The sequence below is a fragment of the Aegilops tauschii genome, chromosome 4 (assembly GCF_002575655.3).
Source record: "Aegilops tauschii subsp. strangulata cultivar AL8/78 chromosome 4, Aet v6.0, whole genome shotgun sequence".
Taxonomy (NCBI): domain Eukaryota; kingdom Viridiplantae; phylum Streptophyta; class Magnoliopsida; order Poales; family Poaceae; genus Aegilops; species Aegilops tauschii.
The window spans coordinates 207,388,742-207,400,744 of NC_053038.3; positions in this window are offsets into that span (position 1 = coordinate 207,388,742).

Consider the following 12,003-nt stretch of genomic DNA (forward strand, 5'->3'; position numbering starts at 1 on the left):
ACAACTTTGGTTTCTTGCCAAACCATAGTTCATAAGGCGTCGTCTCAACGGATTTCGATGGTGTCCTATTTAGAGTGAATGCAGCCGTCTCTAAAGCATAACCCCAAAACGATAGCGGTAAATCAGTAAGAGACATCATAGATCACACCATATCTAATAAAGTACGATTACGACGTTCGGACACACCATTACGCTGTGGTGTTCCGGGTGGCGTGAGTTGCGAAACTATTCCGCATTGTTTCAAATGTAGACCAAACTCGTAACTCAAATATTCTCCTCCACGATCAGATCGTAAGAATTTTATTTTCTTGTTACGATGATTTTCAACTTCACTCTGAAATTCTTTGAACTTTTCAAATGTTTCAGACTTATGTTTCATTAAGTAGATATACCCATATCTGCTCAAATCATCTGTGAAGGTGAGAAAATAACGATATCCGCCATGAGCCTCAATATTCATCGGACCACATACATCTGTATGTATGATTTCCAACAAATCTGTTGCTCTCTCCATAGTTCCGGAGAACGGTGTTTTGGTCATCTTGCCCATGAGGCACGGTTCGCAAGTACCAAGTGATTCAAAATCAAGTGATTCCAAAATTCCATCAGTATGGAGTTTCTTCATGCGCTTTACACCGATATGACCTAAACGGCAGTGCCACAAATAAGTTGCACTGTCATTATTAACTCTGCATCTTTTGGCTTCGACATTATGAATATGTGTATCACTACTATCGAGATTCATTAAAAATAGACCACTCTTCAAGGGTGCATGACCATAAAAGATATTATTCATATAAATAGAACAACCATTATTCTCTGATTTAAATGAATAACCGTCTCGCATTAAACAAGATCCAGATATAATGTTCATGCTCAACGCTGGCACCAAATAACAATTATTTAGGTCTAAAACTAATCCCGAAGGTAGGTGTAGATGTAGCGTGCCGACGGCGATCACATCGACTTTGGAACCATTTCCCACGCGCATCGTCACCTCGTCCTTAGCCAATCTTCGCTTAATCCGTATCCCCTGTTTCGAGTTGCAAATATTAGCAACATAACCAGTATCAAATACCCAGGTGCTACTGCGAGTATTAGTAAGCTACACATCAATAACATGTATATCACATATACCTTTGTTAACCTTTCCATCCTTCTTATCCGCCAAATACTTGGGGCAGTTCCGCTTTGAGTGACCAGTCAGCTTACAGTAGAAGCACTCAGTTTCAGGCTTAGGTCCAGATTTGGATTTCTTCTCCTGAACAGCAACTTGCTTGCTGTTCTTCTTGAAGTTCCTTTTCTTCTTCCCTTTGCCCTTTTTCTTGAAACTAGTGGTTTTACTGACCATCAACACTTGATGCTCCTTTTTGATTTCTACCTCCGCTGCCTTTAGCATTGCGAAGAGCTCGGGAATTGTCTTATCCATCCCTTGCATGTTCATGATGAAGCTCTTGTAGCTTGGTGGCAGTGATTGAAGAATTCTATCAATGACGCAATCATCCGGAAGTTGAACTCCCAGTTGAATCAAGTGATTATTATACCCAGACATTCTGAGTATATGCTCACTGACAGAACTATTCTCTTCCATCTTGCAGCTATAGAATTTATTGGAGACTTCATATCTCTCAATCCGGGCATTTGCTTGAAATATTAACTTCAACTCCTGGAACATCTCATATGCTCCATGACGTTCAAAACGTCGTTGAAGACCCGGTTCTAAGCCGTAAAGCATGGCACACTGAACTATTTAGTAGTCATCAGCTTTGCTCTGCCAGACGTTCATAACTTCTGGCGTCGCTCTTGCAGGAGGCCTGGCACCTAGCGGTGCTTCTAGGACGTAATTCTTCTGTGCAGCAATGAGGATAATCCTCAAGTTACGGACCCAGTCCGTGTAATTGCTACCATCATCTTTCAACTTAGCTTTCTCAAGGAACGCATTAAAATTCAACGGAACAACAGCACGGGCCATATATCTACAATTAACATAGACAAGCAAGATACTATCAGGTACTAAGTTCATGATAAATTTAAGTTCAATTAATCATATTACTTAAGAACTCCCACTTAGATAGACATCCCTCTAATCATCTAAGTGATTACGTGATCCAAAGCAACTAAACCATGTCCGATTAACACGTGAGATGGAGTAGTTTCAATGGTGAACATCACTATGTTGATCATATCTACTATATGATTCACGCTCGACCTTTCGGTCTCTGTGTTCCGAGGCCATATCTGTATATGCTAGGCTCGTCAAGTTTAACCTGAGTATTCCGCGTGTGCAACTGTTTTGCACCCGTTGTATTTGAACGTAGAGCCTATCACACCCGATTAACACGTGGTGTCTCAGCACGAAGAACTTTCGCAACGGTGCATACTCAAGGAGAACACTTTTATCTTGAAATTTTAGTGAGAGATCATCTTATAATGCTACCGTCAATCAAAGCAAGATAAGATGCATAAAGGATTAACATCACATGCAATCAATATAAGTGATATGATATGGCCATCATCATCTTGTGCTTGCAATCTCCATCTCCGAAGCACCGTGCTTGTGATCTTCATCTCCGAAGCACCGTCATGATCACCATCGTTACCGGCGCACCGTGTTCGTGATCTCCATCTCCGAAGCACCGTCATGATCACCATCCTTACCGGCGCACCGTGTTCGTGATCTCCATCTCCGAAGCACCGTGTTCGTGATCTCCATCTCTGAAGCACCGTCATGATCACCATTGTTACCGACGCGACACCTTGATCTCCATCGTAGTATCGTTGTCGTCTCGCCAACTAATTGCTTTTACGACTATCGCTACCGCTTAGTGATAAAGTAAAACTATTACATGGTGATTGCATCTCATACAATAAAGCGACAACCATATGGCTCCTGCCAGTTGCCGATAACTCGGTGACAAAACATGATCATCTCATACAACAAATTATATCACATCATGTCTTGACCATATCACATCACAACATGCCCTGCAAAAACAAGTTAGACGTCCTCTACTTTGTTGTTGCAAGTTTTACGTGGCTGCTACGGGCTTAGCAAGAACCGTTCTTACCTACCCATCAAAACCACAACGATAGTTTGTCAAGTTGGTGCTGTTTTAACCTTCGCAAGGACCGGGCGTAGCCACACTCGGTTCAACTAAAGTGAGAGAGACAGACACCCGCCAGTCACCTTTAAGCAACGAGTGCTCCGAACGGTGAAACCAGTCTTGCGTAAGCGTACGCGTAATGTCGGTCCGGGCCGCTTCATCTCACAATACCGCTGAACCAAAGTATGACATGCAGGTAAGCAGTATGACTTATATCGCCCACAACTCACTTGTGTTCTACTCGTGCATAGCATCAACGCATAAAACCTGGCTCGGATGCCACTGTTGGGGAACGTAGTAATTTCAAAAAAATTCCTACGCACACGCAAGATCATGGTGATGCATAGCAACGAGAGGGGAGAGTGTTGTCCACGTACCCTCGTAGACCGACAGCGGAAGCGTTATCACAACGCGGTTGATGTAGTCGTACGTCTTCACGATCCGACCGATCAAGTACCGAACGTACGGCACCTCCAAGCTCTACACACGTTCAGCTCGATGACGTCCCTCGAACTCCGATCCAGCCGAGTGTTGAGGGAGAGTTTCGTCAGCACGACGGCGTGGTGACGATGATGATGTTCCACCGACGCAGGGCTTCGCCTAAGCTCCGCAACGGTATTATCGAGGTGTAATATGGTGGAGGGGGGCACCGCACACGGCTAAAATATCGTATATCAAGTGTGTCTAGAGGTGCCCCCCTGCCCCCATATATAAAGGAGCAATGGGGAGGCCGGCTGCCCTTGGCGCGCCAAAGAGAGGGGGGGAGTCCTCCTCCTAGTAGGAGTAGGACTCCCCTTTCCTAGTCCTACTAGGAAAAGAAGGGGGGAAGGAAAGAGAGGGAGAGGGAGAGGGAAAGGGGGCTGCACCCCCCTCTCCTAGTCCAACTAGGACTCCTCCTGGGAGGGGGCGCGCCACGTCCTGGCTGCTGCCTTCTCTCTCCCCTCAAGGCCCACTAAGGCCCAATACTTCCCCGGGGGGTTCCGGTAACCCTCCGGCACTCCGGTTTAATCCGAAACTTCTCCGGAACACTTCCGGTGTCCGAATATAGTCGTCCAATATATCAATCTTTATGTCTCGACCATTTCGAGACACCTCGTCATGTCCGTGATCACATCCGGGACTCCGAACAACCTTCGGTACATCAAAACATATAAACTCATAATATAACTGTCATCGTAACTTTAAGCGTGCGGACCCTTCGGGTTCGAGAACTATGTAGACATGACCGAGACACCTCTCCGGTCAATAACCAATAGCGGGACCTGGATGCCCATATTGGCTCCCACATATTCTACGAAGATCTTTATCGGTCAGACCGCATAACAACATACGTTGTTCCCTTTGTCATCGGTATGTTACTTGCCCGAGATTCGATCGTCGGTATCTCGATACCTAGTTCAATCTCGTTACCGGCAAGTCTCTTTACTCGTTCCGTAATACATCATCCCGCAACTAACTCATTAGTCACAATGCTTGCAAGGCTTATAGTGATGTGCATTACCGAGTGGGCCCAGAGATACCTCTCCGACAATCGGAGTGACAAATCCTAATCTCGAAATACGCCAACCCAACAAGTACCTTTGGAGACACCTGTAGAGCACCTTTATAATCACCCATTTACGTTGTGACGTTTGGTAGCACACAAAGTGTTCCTCCGGTAAACGGGAGTTGCATAATCTCATAGTCATAGGAACATGTATAAGTCATGAAGAAAGCAATAGCAACATACTAAACGATCGGGTGCTAAGCTAACGTAATGGGTCATGTCAATCACGTCATTCTCCTAATGAGGTGATCCCGTTAATCAAATGACAACTCATGTCTATGGCTAGGAAACATAACCATCTTTGATTAACGAGCTAGTCTAGTAGAGGCATACTAGTGACACTCTGTTTGTCTATGTATTCACACATGTATTATGTTTCCGGTTAATACAATTCTAGCATGAATAATAAGCATTTATCATGATATAAGGAAATATATAATACTTTATTATTGCCTCTAGGGCATATTTCCTTCATATATACATACCTAGAGCTGGAGAGAATATGCAAGGGTGTGTGTCTTAAAAGAAGGATCCAGATAGATGGGTGTTTGTGCGGTTCTGTGTGTGTTTGTGAGCGCGTTTTTGTGTGAGAGGGAGTGTGTGTATGTGGAGTACAGAGACCACTAATTATGTAAACCTAGTATAAGGGAAGGGGGAATGGTGTGACATGTGTGTCAAAGAGAGACAAAGGCATGTGTAGTAGCGGGATAGCATCGGTGCGGGCGGGGAGCAGACTATTTGGAAGAGACATCGAGTGTGTGTGGGAGAGGGGTGTGGGAGCGAGCGAGAGCGAGAGCGAGAGAGAGAGAGAGAGAGAGAGAGAGAGAGAGAGAGATGAAGAGAGGGGGAGAGAGAGGTGTCGTTTGTGTCCATAAGTGGCGTATAGATAGGGAGACAATGTTGATGTTGTTCGAAATTGGCCTATGTATGGAGACGCAAGGGAAGCGAGTCATCGTGTGTGTGATAGGTACTTCATGAGAGATCAAGAATAGATGGTGTAGGGAACAACGTGCGAGATTGAGAACGATGATACATTAGGGAGCTATGTAAAGAGTCACGACATATATGTATACAGGGAAGGAGCTGGGGCAGGTCCGCGTGTGGGAGAGATAGAAAGAGGAGAGTGGTGCACAAGGAGACAAAGTGTGCTTATTTACAGTGGGGGTGGTGTGTGAGGTGAGTGTGCGAGAACCACATAACTAGGGAGATAGACGTTTGGGGGCGACGTTTTGTGTGTATGGGAAAGCTACACTCTACATAGTGCGTGTGCTTGTGAAAGAGAGATGCCGGGAGACCTAGAGAGTGGGGGAAGAGATGTGTGCATGCCCGAGAGACAAAGTGATAAGAGACCTATATTGGGGTCCGGACTTTAGAAGAGAGGGGAGTGTTAATGTGCTCGTGTGTTCGTGTCTGGGGGAGAGAACGACTTGTGTGTGTGTGTGGGCGGGAGGCGACGTGTAGAAAGAGTGAGGTGTCTATATTTGAGGGACTTTAGCGTAATTGAGATATATATGGTCAATAGTGTGTGCACTCATGGTTGATCAATTTGTTTCACATTTTGGACTATGAGATAACGATGCTTTTGAACATGCGTGATATACCTTGATGTACTAGAATTACAAACCTAAGATTGGAATTTTGGAATTCGACTCCATCATTAGCTTTTGTAATTCATTTAAACGGAGGTACATTTTTTAAGCCGTGATTTCAGATTCATATATCAAACCTAGAGATATACACATACAGGCATGTTCAAACTTCATAATCATCCACTTTATTCATACACATACACATTTTTGATTTTGTCATCATATTTAGGATAAACACGTTTGGAATTTCATTTGAATTGGACCGTATGATGGTATTTGCTTGTACTAGCTCAATGATACATATTTGAATTGAATGGACAATCTAAGTTTCGAGTTGGAGACATTGGTTTTCAAAACTTGCACTTTTTTGCGTGCAAAACAAATAAATTCTCGGCCATGATATCATAGTCGGCCGTACAAGAGCAGGACACTTATAATTTCAAGCGCCAAAAGCTTTCAAACTTCCCGCTCACATCGAAATATCTCGCGCCCGAAAGTTTAGCCCTGCGATATTCCTATTTTATCCCTGCCACATGAACAGAAAAGGGCTGCTTCGGTAACTCCATTGTTTTCCCCTCTTTGCCCCCAACATTCTTCCCTAGAGCCCCTCCCCTTCCCCTCCCCAACCCCCAACCACGGCAAGCTGCCAAATCTAGTCCTAGGCCGCAGCGGTGGACCTCACACCCCGCCGGATCTACCTTCCGCACCTTGGAACCCCCAACTGCCAACTCACCACTTCACCGGAGCCGCTTCAGCGACAGGCTTGTCCATCGCTCCAGATCTCCTTGACCGCCATCATGGTCCATCGCACAGTATCTGCTTAACCGGCGCCCTCGTCCACCACACTGTAGGCCCTTCACTGACTCACTCGTCTGCCCCATCGCTGGCCCTTCATACAAGCCCTCATCCGCCGCAACAGATCTGCCTCACCAAAAGCACTGTACACCGCGCCCGCCGGAACCTTCGTCCACTGCACCGAATCCGCTCCACGGACGCCATATTCAACTCCACCGGCCCTGCTTTACTGATGCCGCAGCCTCATCAGGTTATTTCCATTTGTGCTCCTTCGGTTTTTCTCTTCTTTATCGTGCAACTGTTCACTTACCACAGATGAGCTTTCTTGTATGTCGACAGGCGCCGCAACTGAAGCACCGGAGCCGCTTCAGCGACGGCGATAGCCGGCCCAAACTCAACCGCAACACGAGAACCATCGACGATCCTTAGCTATCAAGTATGACAACGATACCCATACGCCGCCGAGAATCAGGTACGATTATCCAACGACCGGCGCCTACGTTCACTTTCTTAGCATAAGCACCGCACCTTTGAATTTCTTCAGGGCGTCATTCAATCTTTCATGAGACTCGTTATTCTGCTTGCACATGTAGGCCATACTTCTGGCAGTGAACATGTTACATGTGCTAAATTACATACCAGTGCACATATAGTTAATATGCTTTAGTTTTGTCCTAAGTATTACTGTACTTCCTAGATATCACTGCCTACTATTTTACTTCTTGCATGCTATATTTATGATAATGGTGTTGTTCTGATGCCACCTGTTGGTTCCATCAGACTGCTTCATGTTCTCTATGCTTAATTACACATTAGCAAACTAGCATGTGGTTCCGCTGCTTTTTGTTTGTTTTACCCTACATTTTCTGATGCTAGCTATTACATCACTGATCCGAGCCTCTGTTCATTACTTTTTTGTGTGTTCTTGATCTTCCCAAGTTGCATGACTAATTTGATGCTTCTTTTAATTATGGAGCTGCGAACCCCATCAAGCAAAATATTTGTTCTTTTGGGGCTGGCACCTCGAACAAGCATAAAAATAGAGTGAAGCAGATATATTGTCATGTAAGCACAAACCCTTCTTTCATTAGTTTAGTTGAACCATTGATGATCAATTCGAACCAATGCATGTGATTAAAATTAATTTTACCTAAATAGAGGGTGAAGAATAAACTACAACAACTAGATTTGCAACCACGGGATGTTGACGATATCTTCAAAGAATATTGCAACAGCAGCGAGGCTTCACAACAACATATGGTAAGCCAGTGTGTTTTAGTACATGTGAAATGTAATGCGTGTGGGCTGCTTTATTGGCTTGTGCCCTCAACCTGTAATCCTATAGAATTACAAATAGTGTAGTTGTCTGCTTTGCTGTATTGCTTGATTTGAATGCTGGTTTGTTACCTGTTAGGCTATACCTGAGTTGGCCAATATGTTAGCAGTGCCTGTTGTACTATCATAAAGAAATGCATGCCTAGTTCATTTGAGTCCTTAACTTTTCCTCTCAACTTCATCACAAGACTGTCTTCGTAGTTTATATGAGGCCACACTGTTAAGTGCTTTCTCAGATTATTTCAACTGCTTAGATACCTTGGAAACTTAAATATAGCGGTGGTTGTCGGTGTCAAAACCGGCGGATCTCGGGTAGGGGGTCCCGAACTGTGCGTCTAAGGCGGATGGTAACAGGAGACATGGGACACAATGTTTACCAAGGTTCGGGCCCTCTCGATGGAGGTAATACCCTACTTCCTGCTTGATTGATCTTGATGATATGAGTATTACAAGAGTTGATCTACCACGAGACCGTAGAGGCTAAACCCTAGAAGCTAGCCTATGGTATGATTGTTGTTGTCCTACAGACTAAACCCTCTGGTTTATATAGACACCGGAGGGGGCTAGGGTTACACAGAGTCGGTTACAAGGGAGGAGATCTACATATCCGTATCGCCAAGCTTGCCTTCCACACCAAGGAGAGTCCCATCCGGAAACGGGACGAAGTCTTCAATCTTGTATCTTCATAGTCCAACAGTCCGACTAAAGTATATAGTCCGGCCATCTGAGGACCCCCTAATCCAGGACTCCCTCAGTAGCCCCTGAACCAGGCTTCAATGACGATGAGTCCGGCGCGCAGATTTGTCTTCGGCATTGCAAGGCGGGTTCTTCCTCCGAATACTCCATAGAAGATCTTGAACACAAGGACAGTGTCCGGCTCTGCAAAACAAGTTCCACATACCACCGTAGAGAGAATAATATTTCCACAAATCTAATATGCTGACACGTTTGGCAGCATGACATCATACCATGGCCCGGTCATTATTCGAACCGTTTTTCTCAACCAGCTACTGTACGTATTGCGAGGCGGGTTTCTTGGCACGTCTTGTCGAAGCAAAGATCGTGTTCCCTTATCACGGGATTCTCATCAATACGGATGTGGGTAACCCAACCGCGCCATCAATTACGGCGCTTGGGGAATAAGAGAGTTTTACTAGGCAGGTGGGGAGGCGTATAGTTTCCTCCGCCCCTATAAAGGGAGAAGGATTCCTCTTTTTACCCACGCCTTCTTCCTCCTTGCTCATCCATTCTTGCGCACTCGAGCTCCAGCACCCAAGTTCGCGTCTTTCCCCTCAAACCACTCCAAGCATGTCCGGAGCGGGAGGTAAGTGGATGGTCTCCTCCGTCACGGAGGAGAACATCACAAAGCTACGGGGAGCCGGATATCTGGCCGCGGACATCCACACCGGCTGCCAGATGCGGGGCAGATCATCCCTATGCCCGAACCCCATGAGAGGGTGGTTTTCCTTACCCACTTTGTCCGCGGACTGGGATTTCCCCTCCACCCGTTTGCCCGCGGGCTCATGTTCTACTACGGGCTGGATTTTCACGATCTGCCCCCCAATTTCATCCTCAACATCTCGGCGTTTATCGTCATGTGCGAGGCCTTCCTCCGCATCAGGCCCCACTTCGGCCTGTGGCTGAAGACCTTCAATGTTAAACCGAAGGTGGTGGTCGGCCAGCAAGCGGAGTGCGGAGGCGCCATGGTGGGCAAAATGCCTAATGTCACCTGGCTCGAAGGCTCCTATGTGGAGACCATAAAGGGGTGGCAATCGGGATGGTTCTACATCACTGAGCCGCGCGACACCAACTGGGTGGCGGCCCCCAAATTCTGATCCGGAATCCCCACGCGGCTGACCTCCTGGAAGGAGAAGGGCATGTCCTGGGGTTCATCGGTGGAGCTGACCGGACTCCAGAAATGCATCAGAAACATGATGAGCAAGAAAATCAAGCTTGTCAACGTGGTCCAGGTCATGCTCTTCCGCCGGATCCTCCCGTGTCAACGACTGGCATTCAATTTGTGGGAGTTTGACCCGGCCGAGCACCAGACGCTGCGAGAGCTCTTCAACACGATGCACAAGGACGTCTGGAAGGTGCTGTTCAAGGGCGCCGAGGTACCTCCTCCCCTTACCGAGGACCACGGACTCGGCGCAAAGCGCCATGCCAATCCGGTAAGTTTTTTACATCTCACAGGATGTTTATTTTCCCCAGTTTAATCATGTGCGGGATCTAAGCCTCCATGCCATTAACAGGACTGGGTAGAGACAGCAGAGCAGATCGATTGCCCAGCCCCCCTGCCTGAGGATCCAGCAGATGCTCTCCTAAGGGAGATGCTGGTTCCGGCGCCTTACGAGGTGCCGGTGAAGAAGGACAAGAAGAAGGACACGGGGACCCGAAAGGGTCTCCGGCGCAAGGTTATATCGGACTCATCGTCCGAAAACTACGAGGTGCACTCCTCCCACGAAAACGAGGAGGAGGAAGAGGAAAGTTCTCCCCCCCCAGCCCGGGGAGACAAGAAAAGGAAGGCCGCCCCATCCGGGGAGGCCGAAGGGTCCAAGAAGGGAAGGACCCTCCTCCCGGACTGCTCCACGACGGCCGCCTACAGTGACGACGAGTGGTTGCCCAGGGACAAGCCCCTAGCGAAGTCGTAAGTATCCGAATACCATAGAAATTCATGGTATGTTTTATTGCACTGCTTCTCATCACGCCGAACATGATTATGCAGTCCGTCCCGAGCCCATATCGACGTATGTTCGTCGGATGGTTCTTTGGACCCGTCGGATATGAATAGCGATTCACTTCCGACCGCTTCCACCCCTCGCCCTACGGACAACATCGAGGTGTTGTCTCAAAGGGCACCGAACCGAGGGGAGGTAGTCCCGGAGGCGCCTCGAGGCGACATTCCGGACCCTGGGCGCAAAGGGACCAAGACTCCCATGGGCTCCGAATTCGGCCTCCAGGCGAACACTGCGCCGGAACCTCCAGTGGTTCGGACTCTGTCAGGTGACCCCCCCGTTAAGAGGGGCAAGCCGCCCGTGCCGGTGACCTCTGTCCATCCAGAGGCACCGGACAACTTGCTGGAAGCACTTCGCGGCGCTTCCATCAACGAAGAGCACCGCACTATCATGAGTGCGGTGATCGAGAAGGTTCAGTCCGCCAAAAGCGGACTAACTGAAGCTTGTGCCAGCCTCCTAACAGGCTTTCAGGTAAGTAATCAAATTATAGGAAAATATTACTGCATAGACAGTAGCCCCTGATGCTCTGTTTGGCGTTCACGAAGAAAGGCCGAATAGAGGATCAAATAATGACTCAGGAGTCTAATCAGAATATGTCTATGTGCATATGCAGGCTTCACTGCTGGCCGCTGCTGCACGTACTGCGGAGGTCGCTGCACTGAAGCAGGACCTTGAGCGGTCCAAGGAAGAGCTCGGCCTTACCAAGAGGCAGCTCGAAGAGAACAAAGGTAAGCGATACCCTGTCTATATATTAAAAAGAAATTTGGTTGTAAAATAATAGGATCATCATGAATTTGCCAGGGGCCACGACCGAAGTGGCGACCCTGAAGAAGGCGCTGTCCGAGGCCGAAGACAAAGCGACCAAGGAGCGCATCGAGCGAGAAAAGCAAGAAGCCCAG